A 13,026-nucleotide genomic window follows, 5' to 3' on the forward strand; every position below is an offset into this window, starting at 1 on the left:
CCCTGTTCCCATGATGCACTGGGCCAGGGACAGACTAATTTGCATATAGCCAGGTTCTGAGCTGGGATGGGGCAGTGAGCTAAATAACGGTGATGGATCAAGCCCTGATCTTTGGACTGGGTAAGAGTGGTCTGCTTAATTCAGACACTCTGTTCATCACCACCCCCTTTTCTGAAGCAGAGGAGAATGAAGGCACTGAAGTCGAGGACTCGGGTGGCAATGAATGGTGGTGCCAAAATTGGCATGTGAAGTTGTAGACAAGGGTTCCACTCAGGGTAGAGTTTGCAGTGATAAGGAGTTTGAAGGTCAAGTGTTATATTTTGCTGGTGCTGCTTCCTGAGGTAGTGGAGCATTAAATGGATTCTTTGAAAATGACAACAATTCTATTTCTGGGTCTGCTTGTCCTGTCATGACTTTCAATCTTGTATCTGAGGATGACTGCTGTGGTGATGACAGTGGCCGACAAGGGCGGCTGCTAGGACTCATGCATGAAACTGGGAAACTTGAGGGCTCTGTTGGTGTCATTTGTGAGGATTGAAGGTTTCACCACTTCTTGAATGGGGCAAAGATAAATCTGAGTTAGTGTCACTTACGGTTATACCTACCTCGACAGTGCTGTTTTGTAGGGTGGGAAGCACTTTGATACTCTACATGATGGCCAGAGGAATCTCTTGTTGTGTTGCTGTACCCATAAGTTGAATGGAGTTTATAGAGGTGGAGATACATTTGCATCCATAAGTTTAAACAAATAACACTGGGTACTGAACTCATACTGACCTACCTTTAACTATTTTGTAAGCAGATTCAGTAAACTATGTTATACCCATGTAAAGAGCATGAGCGACCCACAGCAGGGAAGTGCGGTGGGTTGGGGTGGGGAGGGTTAGTCGACAGCGACAATGAGGGAAACCTAAATATAAAAAAACGAAAACCACTTACCATGCACTCACCGCATCTCTGACTTGGGGAAGCAGGGAGCGCAGGGTGAGTGGCTTTCATTTTTTTTAAAGTTTCCCTCGTTGTCGTCGGTCAACTCCATCCCACCCCGCCTCCTGCCCCACTTCTCTTACATGCACGGGCCACACCTGGTAAAGAGAAGTGGGGAATGCAGTCTTGAGGGTTTTTTACTATGAGCTATTAGAACACGGACCCGCTTACCTTATTTTTTAAACTAAAACCAGGAACTGAAATCAAATTTTTACATATTGTTAGGAGTTTGTGGGTTTTGTTTTATTACATGTAATAAATAGTACACACCTGAAGAATACACTTACAGGATATGCTTCCATTTGAACTGCGTATTATGCAATTTTAGAGTGTTCAATATATACTCAGAATCAACTGTTTTTCTTAGCCTTATTAGTCAACAAAGAAGGTTAGTTTTCTTTTCCTTCAATTTCGACATTTGCAAGTATTATGCACTTTACGTACCTGTTTTGACAAACCTGTGCCACATGGTGTCTTTAGAAATATGTTGTCACTAGATGTATTTTCGTAGTTTTAACAGTGAGTTGGCAGTCTCATATTACACAAAGTTTTTGTTAATAAGATAGGGTCCTCACATGAAACCAGATTTTTTTTACTGATTTTGAAAATGGTCAATTTGTATAAAAAGTATTTATCAACATACCCATAATCAACTTAATCAATTTCAGCTATGTTTATTAAAACATACACATGAATCATAAAATATACATTTGTGTTTTTTATGTACTTGCAAATAAAATAAAGTTAATTATTTATTTATAATTGCACCTGTAAGTAAATATTTATTTGCAAATATTAATATACACACTTAAAAACCCACATTTATTTATGTCAAAGATTGAACTATCAGAATAAATAACAAGTTAAACAATCATTCGTAAATGCATTAGGTTTCGCCTATGCGATTAATAATAAGCTGTTTTTTGTTATAAGTTGTAGCTTGCTGAGTAGTTGTACAATATAAGTTACAGAAAGTGTGCTAAAGTGTTATGACTTGTTTATGTACAAAAGGCAATATATTGTGCTGTACTAGTGGTATAGTGCAGATAAGTAACAGCAAAAGTTTGAAAAATGAAGTGAAAGAGGGAAATAATAGAGTTAATTGATATAATATCAATATTACGTGTTTAGAGGAGTTTTGACAACTTTTGGCCCCAGCACCACTGCATCTGCCTACCATTCAAATAATGGCCCTAGTGTCTGCTATATAACTGCACTTGTGACTGCCTATTTAGAAGTAAAATCTAGCAATATTCTGTGTTTACTGAGGTCCCTAGAGCTTTTGACCACAGCGGAACTGCACCTGCTGCACCATTCAAATGAAGCCCCTTTTAACTGAAAGACTGCAATTGTGTCTGCCTTTATAGCAGTAAAATATATTTCTATTTCTATTTTTAAAGTTTATAAAGCGCTCGATTGCCGTGGCGTCTTGGCGCTAGTGTGTGTGAGTCCGAATCCAAAAAACCATAACTTGTGCCAAGCTAGGTTACAAAAAGCAGCGTTTTCAGGTTCTTCCTAAACAGCCTCCTATCCGGTTGGAATCTCATATTCAGAGGTAGTCTATTCCACAGGTGTGCTGCCCTGTTGGATAGTGTCCTACCTCCCCATCTGGCCCGTTTAACCCTGAAAGTCTTGAGGAGCCCTAGATTAGTAGATCTCAAAAGACGTGAGGGAGCGTAAGGCGTGAATAATTTAGAGACTTCATCGGCACCGCCTCCATAGAGTGCCTTATGAACCAAGCACAAGGCCTTAAAATCAACCCGCTGCTGTACTGGTAGCCAATGCAAGGATTTAATGCCTGCCGAGGTTGAACAACCCCTGGGAATGTTCAAAAGCAACCTGGTTGCTGCATTCTGCAGGGACTGGAGCTTTCCCATCTGTGTTGTGTCTATGCCCATAAACAGGGCGTTGCAGTAATCTAATTTAGAGAGAAGAAGGCTTACCATCACCGTCTTCTGTAGATCACGCGAAATGAATGCGAAGACCTTTCTTAAGGTTTTTAGGAGAAAGAAACAGGACGATGTCAGACTATTGACCTGTGCTGAGAAATGTAACTTATCATCAAAGATAACCCCCAAGTTCCTAACCTTGGAGACAGGAACCGGACATTTCCCAGCTTCAACTGGCCACCATGAGTCATTCATACGGGGGAATCCCCCTCCAAATTCTATCACCTCCGTTTTGTCTGTATTGATCTTCAAAAAATTATGGTTTATCCAGATAATGATCTCGGATAGGCAAGCGTGGAATTTGGTAGCTCTGACCTCAGGCTGTTTACAGATGGAAATAACAAGCTGTGAGTCATCAGCGTAAGATACCAACACGAAACCATGTCTTCTGATGAGCCTTGCTAACGGGGTAACATATATGTTTAATAGTGTGGGGGATAAAGATGATCCCTGTTAGACCCCGCATGGGAGATGAAAACTCTCGGATTCCAGTCCGTCCCAAACCAGCTTTTGTTCCCTCCCCTCTAAAAAGGAAGCAAGCAAGGCAAGGGCGGTGTCCTCAACCCCCAGATCCTTCAGCCGCTGCACTAACACCGTGTGGTTCACGGTGTCAAATGCTGCCGATAGGTCTAGGAGTATGAGGACCGCCCTGCCCCCTTCGTCAACCACCCGCCGAATTTCCTCGGTTGCTAATACCAAGGCCGATTCGGTGGAGTGACAGGCGCGAAAGCAAGGGGTGGTGATGGACAGAGTTTCTGAATTAATTAATTAATGGTCTGCCCTGTTCCCATGATGCACTGGGCCAGGGACAGACTAATTAGCAAATAGCCAGGTTCTGAGCTGGGATGGGACAGTGAGCTAAATAACGGTGATGGATCAAGCCCTGATCTTTGGACTGGGTAAGAGTGGTCTGCTTAATTCAGACACTCTGTTCATCACCACCCCCTTTTCTGAATCATTTTGTCCACCATAAGCGTGGAAGGGTACACTCAGACATGAGTCCCTTGCTCACTGCTCCATCAGGATTCAAGCAAGCCGGGCCGACGACGCCTGGAATGGCAGAAACCGGTCCCCGGAAGCTTGTCTCCTTTCTGGTGAAGAATTGGCTTGGTAGTTTGGTCTGCCCTGTTCCCATGATGCACTGGGCCAGGGACAGACTAATTTGCATATAGCCAGGTTCTGAGCTGGGATGGGGCAGTGAGCTAAATAACGGTGATGGATCAAGCCCTGATCTTTGGACTGGGTAAGAGTGGTCTGCTTAATTCAGACACTCTGTTCATCACCACCCCCTTTTCTGAATCATTTTGTCCACCATAAGCGTGGAAGGGTATACTCAGACATGAGTCCCTTGCTCACTGCTCCATCAGGATTCAAGCAAGCCGGGCCGACGACGCCTGGAATGGCAGAAACCGGTCCCCGGAAGCTTGTCTCCTTTCTGGTGAAGAATTGGCTTGGTAGTTTGGTCTGCCCTGTTCCCATGATGCACTGGGCCAGGGACAGACTAATTTGCATATAGCCAGGTTCTGAGCTGGGATGGGGCAGTGAGCTAAATAACGGTGATGGATCAAGCCCTGATCTTTGGACTGGGTAAGAGTGGTCTGCTTAATTCAGACACTCTGTTCATCACCACCCCCTTTTCTGAAGCAGAGGAGAATGAAGGCACTGAAGTCGAGGACTCGGGTGGCAATGAATGGTGGTGCCAAAATTGGCATGTGAAGTTGTAGACAAGGGTTCCACTCAGGGTAGAGTTTGCAGTGATAAGGAGTTTGAAGGTCAAGTGTTATATTTTGCTGGTGCTGCTTCCTGAGGTAGTGGAGCATTAAATGGATTCTTTGAAAATGACAACAATTCTATTTCTGGGTCTGCTTGTCCTGTCATGACTTTCAATCTTGTATCTGAGGATGACTGCTGTGGTGATGACAGTGGCCGACAAGGGCGGCTGCTAGGACTCATGCATGAAACTGGGAAACTTGAGGGCTCTGTTGGTGTCATTTGTGAGGATTGAAGGTTTCACCACTTCTTGAATGGGGCAAAGATAAATCTGAGTTAGTGTCACTTACGGTTATACCTACCTCGACAGTGCTGTTTTGTAGGGTGGGAAGCACTTTGATACTCTACATGATGGCCAGAGGAATCTCTTGTTGTGTTGCTGTACCCATAAGTTGAATGGAGTTTATAGAGGTGGAGATACATTTGCATCCATAAGTTTAAACAAATAACACTGGGTACTGAACTCATACTGACCTACCTTTAACTATTTTGTAAGCAGATTCAGTAAACTATGTTATACCCATGTAAAGAGCATGAGCGACCCACAGCAGGGAAGTGCGGTGGGTTGGGGTGGGGAGGGTTAGTCGACAGCGACAATGAGGGAAACCTAAATATAAAAAAACGAAAACCACTTACCATGCACTCACCGCATCTCTGACTTGGGGAAGCAGGGAGCGCAGGGTGAGTGGCTTTCATTTTTTTTAAAGTTTCCCTCGTTGTCGTCGGTCAACTCCATCCCACCCCGCCTCCTGCCCCACTTCTCTTACATGCACGGGCCACACCTGGTAAAGAGAAGTGGGGAATGCAGTCTTGAGGGTTTTTTACTATGAGCTATTAGAACACGGACCCGCTTACCTTATTTTTTAAACTAAAACCAGTAACTGAAATCAAATTTTTACATATTGTTAGGAGTTTGTGGGTTTTGTTTTATTACATGTAATAAATAGTACACACCTGAAGAATACACTTACAGGATATGCTTCCATTTGAACTGTGTATTATGCAATTTTAGAGTGTTCAATATATACTCAGAATCAACTGTTTTTCTTAGCCTTATTAGTCAACAAAGAAGGTTAGTTTTCTTTTCCTTCAATTTCGACATTTGCAAGTATTATGCACTTTACGTACCTGTTTTGACAAACCTGTGCCACATGGTGTCTTTAGAAATATGTTGTCACTAGATGTATTTTCGTAGTTTTAACAGTGAGTTGGCAGTCTCATATTACACAAAGTTTTTGTTAATAAGATAGGGTCCTCACATGAAACCAGATTTTTTTTACTGATTTTGAAAATGGTCAATTTGTATAAAAAGTATTTATCAACATACCCATAATCAACTTAATCAATTTCAGCTATGTTTATTAAAACATACACATGAATCATAAAATATACATTTGTGTTTTTTATGTACTTGCAAATAAAATAAAGTTAATTATTTATTTATAATTGCACCTGTAAGTAAATATTTATTTGCAAATATTAATATACACATTTAAAAACCCACATTTATTTATGTCAAAGATTGAACTATCAGAATAAATAACAAGTTAAACAATCATTCGTAAATGCATTAGGTTTCGCCTATGCGATTAATAATAAGCTGTTTTTTGTTATAAGTTGTAGCTTGCTGAGTAGTTGTACAATATAAGTTACAGAAAGTGTACTAAAGTGTTATGACTTGTTTATGTACAAAAGGCAATATATTGTGCTGTACTAGTGGTATAGTGCAGATAAGTAACAGCAAAAGTTTGAAAAATGGAGTGAAAGAGGGAAATAATAGAGTTAATTGATATAATATCAATATTACGTGTTAAGAGGAGTTTTGACAACTTTTGGCCCCAGCACCACTGCATCTGCCTACCATTCAAATAATGGCCCTAGTGTCTGCTATATAACTGCACTTGTGACTGCCTATTTAGAAGTAAAATCTAGCAATATTCTGTGTTTACTGAGGTCCCTAGAGCTTTTGACCACAGCGGAACTGCACCTGCTGCACCATTCAAATGAAGCCCCTTTTAACTGAAAGACTGCAATTGTGTCTGCCTTTATAGCAGTAAAATATATTTCTATTTCTATTTTTAAAGTTTATAAAGCGCTCGATTGCCGTGGCGTCTTGGCGCTAGTGTGTGTGAGTCCGAATCCAAAAAACCATAACTTGTGCCAGTCTAGGTTACAAAAAGCAGCGTTTTCAGGTTCTTCCTAAACAGCCTCCTATCCGGTTGGAATCTCATATTCAGAGGTAGTCTATTCCACAGGTGTGCTGCCCTGTTGGATAGTGTCCTACCTCCCCATCTGGCCCGTTTAACCCTGAAAGTCTTGAGGAGCCCTAGATTAGTAGATCTCAAAAGACGTGAGGGAGCGTAAGGCGTGAATAATTTAGAGACTTCATCGGCACCGCCTCCATAGAGTGCCTTATGAACCAAGCACAAGGCCTTAAAATCAACCCGCTGCTGTACTGGTAGCCAATGCAAGGATTTAATGCCTGCCGAGGTTGAACAACCCCTGGGAATGTTCAAAAGCAACCTGCTTGCTGCATTCTGCAGGGACTGGAGCTTTCCCATCTGTGTTGTGTCTATGCCCATAAACAGGGCGTTGCAGTAATCTAATTTAGAGAGAAGAAGGCTTACCATCACCGTCTTCTGTAGATCACGCGAAATGAATGCGAAGACCTTTCTTAAGGTTTTTAGGAGAAAGAAACAGGACGATGTCAGACTATTGACCTGTGCTGAGAAATGTAACTTATCATCAAAGATAACCCCCAAGTTCCTAACCTTGGAGACAGGAACCGGACATTTCCCAGCTTCAACTGGCCACCATGAGTCATTCATACGGGGGAATCCCCCTCCAAATTCTATCACCTCCGTTTTGTCTGTATTGATCTTCAAAAAATTATGGTTTATCCAGATAATGATCTCGGATAGGCAAGCGTGGAATTTGGTAGCTCTGACCTCAGGCTGTTTACAGATGGAAATAACAAGCTGTGAGTCATCAGCGTAAGATACCAACACGAAACCATGTCTTCTGATGAGCCTTGCTAACGGGGTAACATATATGTTGAATAGTGTGGGGGATAAAGATGATCCCTGTTAGACCCCGCATGGGAGATGAAAACTCTCGGATTCCAGTCCGTCCCAAACCAGCTTTTGTTCCCTCCCCTCTAAAAAGGAAGCAAGCAAGGCAAGGGCGGTGTCCTCAACCCCCAGATCCTTCAGCCGCTGCACTAACACCGTGTGGTTCACGGTGTCAAATGCTGCAGATAGGTCTAGGAGTATGAGGACCGCCCTGCCCCCTTCGTCAACCACCCGCCGAATTTCCTCGGTTGCTAATACCAAGGCCGATTCGGTGGAGTGACAGGCGCGAAAGCCATGTTGGGTTGAGTCTAATAGCATGTGAGAGTTTAAATAGTCACTCAGCACTTTGTTTAGTGATTTCTCAATGACCTTCGCCACCAGGGGTAATCCTGCAATCGGGCGGTAGTTCTTCAGTATATCCGGGTTCAGGTTGGGTTTTTAAGTAGAGGCCTGATGGCCACTTGTTTCCGCCGAGCCGGATATGATCCTGCTGTCAGTACTTGGTTAATGAGGGGCGTCAACATTTCACAAATCTTCTTGGAGGCTAGATGCATAATAGCAGGGGGGCAGGGATCTCTCTGAGAGCCTGACTTTATAGAGAGGAGCAGCTTTTGCACCTCCTCCTCTGCCAATTCTGGAAAGCAGGATAGCTTGCATTGCTTCAACGGCCGATCATCCTCTTCGTTATGTATGGTGGCAACCAGGGGTCCCTGTGCATTTAGAAGATTTTCATATATCACTTGCACCTTGTTTTGAGAGAAAAGGGCCAAGTTGTTACACATCTCTAGTCTGCCTTAAAAGCATTTTCTGCTGAGGTTTTGTTAAAGAATTAACTACTCTAAAAAGTTCTTTATTAGAGTTAGCCGCATCTATGATTTTGATGGTAAAGTATTGCTGTTTGGCGGTGATTATCTCATACTTGTATTTCTGCAATGCAAGGTTATACATTGTTTTACTACTCTCACTGTAATCTCGTCTCCAACGGCTTTCCGCTCTCCTGCACTCAATCTTTAGAGCCTTGAGCAAAGATGCATAGTAGCATGAGCAAGACTGGAGCAGCGAGACGCCCTGCCGCACCTTACCTGTCCGTCGGTACCTCTGGCCTCGTCCTAAGCCAAGGGGGGAGGTACCGACGTGACGGTGCTGTCTTGCTAAAACATCGTGTCTCAGCCAATCAGGAATCCGCTGGCGGATTCCTGATTGGCTGAGACACGATTGTCTTAGGCTTGGCTTAGGACGAGGCCAGAGGTAACGACGGCAGGGCGTCTCGCTGCTCCAGTCTTGCTCATGCTACTATGCATCTTTGCCTCATGTTGGAAGGCCTCTTTACAAGAATGGCTACTCCTTTTCATGAATAAGTCTTAATGCATGGGCTTTCTCGGTGAGAGCCTTGTTATAGTTAAACTGGTACTTTTTCCAAGCAGAGATTTTAATAATTACTAGTCATTGCTGGTTCAGTTGACCTATTTTTGGATATTATACACTAACAAGAGCTGTACATTATACATATTATAGCTCTGGTTTAGTTTTTTTGAAAACAACATTTTGTCCGACGCTTTGTAAGAGCCCAAGAGAATTCCAGCCATCTCCTTTGCCTAGTGACTAAATATCAAGGTTTTGAATGCTTCTTTTTGATAGCACATGTAGTGGATATTTGCTTTTTGGGCTTCACCTTGACAGGGCAACCCACATATATGTAAATAATTATTTTCCATTACTACAGAGCGGGGCCTCTAATTCCTGAGCAGTGGCCAGGAGAGGTGAGGTTTACTCCCAACAATATTTGGGTGAGTAAAATAAAATGTATATTATTCTTTTTCCAATTACTATCTCTGTGAAGGTTGACTTTGGAAGCTAATTACAAATTCCTATTATTGACAGTAAGCACGTTTTGTATGTGTCAGACACAGTTGTCATATAGATATATTTGTGTGTTTTGTATTTTTTTCAGGAAAGAAACCTTTAAAAATTCGGGAACCACCGACGCAGGAAGTTTAGCGCAGACGGTAGAGTACCCGGTATTATTTGGTAACGAATTTAACGTTTGATTTTTGTACGTTATTGCAGTAGTGTTTTTCAAGGTCCTGATGAAAGCCTGGTAGGGCCCCTGCATGGCAGAAACATGTTGACCACTATACCATCTAGTTTGGGCAGTCATTATTTCAGACTGTCATACACTTCTTTTTAATCTTGACACCATGAGTTATCCCAATAAAGTTTTTTCCTTACATCATGGTAGCCAATTTTAAGTTGCACATCTGATTTTTGTTTACACTATTTTCTTCACTGCAATTTAATTTCCCACACCATCATACCCACATACAACATCTTGGGTCGGTCCATCACTGGAGGTTTTGGAGAGTTGGAGAAATACACACAATATCATCAGGTGTGTCTCCTTATCTAGACCATGACCTATAACAATCCCAGAAGACGAGGCTCCGCCACATGGGTGGGCTGATGGGATTTATTTCCTTTCTCTTACACACTTAGTGTACCTGACACATAGTCTCTTGCTTCTGTCTTATTGCTCGGTATACTAAGTATCCCTGGAATGAGGTAGCATTGTTTACTTTAATGCAAAAACGTAATGCTTCTGCCGGCAAGACTGATATGGCTTCAGTCCGTATCTTAAAATGCTCCCGATATATAATAGCTATTCCTCCACCTCGGCCCTCTTTTCTATCTTGTGATAGGATGGCATATCCCTCTGGCACTGCAATATTCCAGTCGGGAGCGGAAGTATTGTCCGACCATGTTTCCGTCAGGAATAGTATGTCCGGGGAGGAGACATGAATCAAATCCTCCATTTCATATTTATGTTTTCCCATGGAGCGGACATTTAGTAGCATACATTTGATAATGCGAGGATTTGTCCCTTGTCTGTCTTTAGTTGGAACCCCATTATTGACAGCCTTTCCCCATATTTTACCTCCTACCAGCTTATCTGGCTCCCCTGATTCTTCCCTCTGCAGTTCCCCGATTCTATTGCTCTGATCAGAGAGATTATTGCTGTCTATAAAAGGGGAACAGTCGGCAATCCAACCCTTTAGAGTGCTTAAAGCTATAGTTGATGCACCCAGGGGCCGAGAGGTAATATTCCGAAAAGCAAGGAGCTGGGCACGACTGTACCTGTAAAGTGGCAAACCTCCAGGGGTCCTGGCCCTAGGCCCGGGCCAGGTGCGGATGGGCCCAGACGGGTTTGCCTTTGGCACGCCCGCTGCGCGGTCGCCTCAGCATGCGTTTAAACGCTGTTGGCCACGCTAAAGACTAGAGCGCCAACCCCAAGTGCAGTGCGGTCCCGCCTAACTTCCGGGTACCGCTGGGGTCGGGCAAAGAGGCCAGCAAGAAGAGGAAAGTCAACACTCAAAGAGGTAGCTTCATTAAAAATTATATGGGTATATTTGTGCAAATACGCTAGTTTTAAAACATAACACAATATTTCTAAAATAGTGCAAAAAACGTTCATTCGAGCAGCAACAAAGTAGAGTCTCCACGGAGCGATATTTGGTATTTAGAGGAGTTCTGGCAATCTTTGGGCCCAGTGCCACTACACTTGCTGCAACATTCAAATCATGACCCCGTTGTCTGCAAGGTAACTGCACTTGTGACTGCAGTTTAGTAGTAAAAGTTAGCAATAATCTTGGCTTAGTAGGGTCCGTAGAGCTTTTGACCCCAGTGCCACTGCGCCTGCTGCACTATTCAAATCAAGTCCCTTTTAACTGCAAGGAACCTACAATTGTGACTGCCGGTTTAGTGGTCAAATATAGCAATTTCATGTGTTTAAAGGAGTTCTGACAACTTTTCGGCCCAGTGCTACTGCACCTGCTGCACCATTTAAATCATGACCCTGTTGTCTACAAGGTAACTGCACTTGTGGTTGTCTGTTTAGGAATAAAATATAGCAATAGTAGGTTTTTAGTGGAATACCTAGAGCTTTTGGTCTCAGTGCCACTGCACCATCTGCACTATTGAAATCATGATCCTAGTGCTTGTAAGATAACTGCACTTATGACTGCCTGTTTAGTTGTAAAATATTAGGTGTTTACAGGTGTTCTGATAACTTTTGGGCCCAGTGCCACTGCACCTGCCGAACCATTCAAATGATGACCGTGTTGCCTGCAAAATAATTTCACTTGTGACTGCCTGTTTAGTATAAAATATAGCAATATTTGGTGTTTAGCGGAGTTATGACTACTTTTGGTCTCGGTGCCACTGCACCTTATGCACCATTTAAATCATGACCCTGTTGTCTGCAAGGCAACTGCACTTGTGACAGCCTGTTTAATTTTCAATTTTAGCAATAATCTGGGTAATGGGGGTCCCTAGAGTTCTTGGCCCCAGTGCCACTGCACCTGCTGTACCATTCAAATGAAGACCCTTTTAACTGCAATTGTGATTTCCTGTTTAGTAGTCAAGCATAGCAATGTTATGTGTTTAGTGAAGTTCTGACAACTTTAGGCCCCAGTACTAATGCACCTGCTGTACCATTCAAATCATGACCCTGTTGTCTGCAAGGTAACTGCCTGCTTAGTAGTAAAATATAGCATAGCTCTTGTATATTAACTTTTTTTTAACATGCAATGTGTATTACAACATATAGAATTTGATCATAATGACCAAATATATCAAGTTGAAAAAATCAATCTGATAATGCCTACAAAGCGCAAAGAAAGGTACTGCAGCATGATTAGGAAATGCCACAAACATTCTAAGGCTAAAACATCTATTTTACACACCTAAGTAATAAAACGAAAGCTTGCCAGCATACTGTTAGAAGCTGTGTGACTTTTTCCTGGGAAGAGATCTTTTCTTAAGTGTGAATGGGGCTTAAACAGTGTGAACAGCTTTAGTAGAAGAATCGTAAATGCCTGCAAAGTTGACAAAAAAAGTTCTGTACAAAAACGAATGGGCACAGTAGTTCAGCCATTGGAAACTGATAAGAGCCCCCTTTTAAGCTATATTGAATAAAAGAGATTTCGTAAGCGCTGTGCAGATGAAACCTAAACAATAACACCTATCTAGAAGAATTGTTTGTCTTAGTGTTATTTGGTTATTATTTAGCAAGTCCTACAGCAACTGTAGCGCCCTGGCTCTTAAAGTAAACAGCATCGGATAGAACAAAGTACGGAAAATACAATCAACAAATCGAGCTCACCTCAGTCCAGGAAATAAAGTTCTCTTGAATTCCGTTAATGGCATGGACCTCACTTTAGTTTTATTAGGATCAAAGTTCAATCTCTTTATTT

The sequence above is a fragment of the Lissotriton helveticus genome, chromosome 5_1, assembly GCF_964261635.1.
Source record: "Lissotriton helveticus chromosome 5_1, aLisHel1.1, whole genome shotgun sequence".
Taxonomy (NCBI): Eukaryota; Metazoa; Chordata; class Amphibia; order Caudata; family Salamandridae; genus Lissotriton; species Lissotriton helveticus.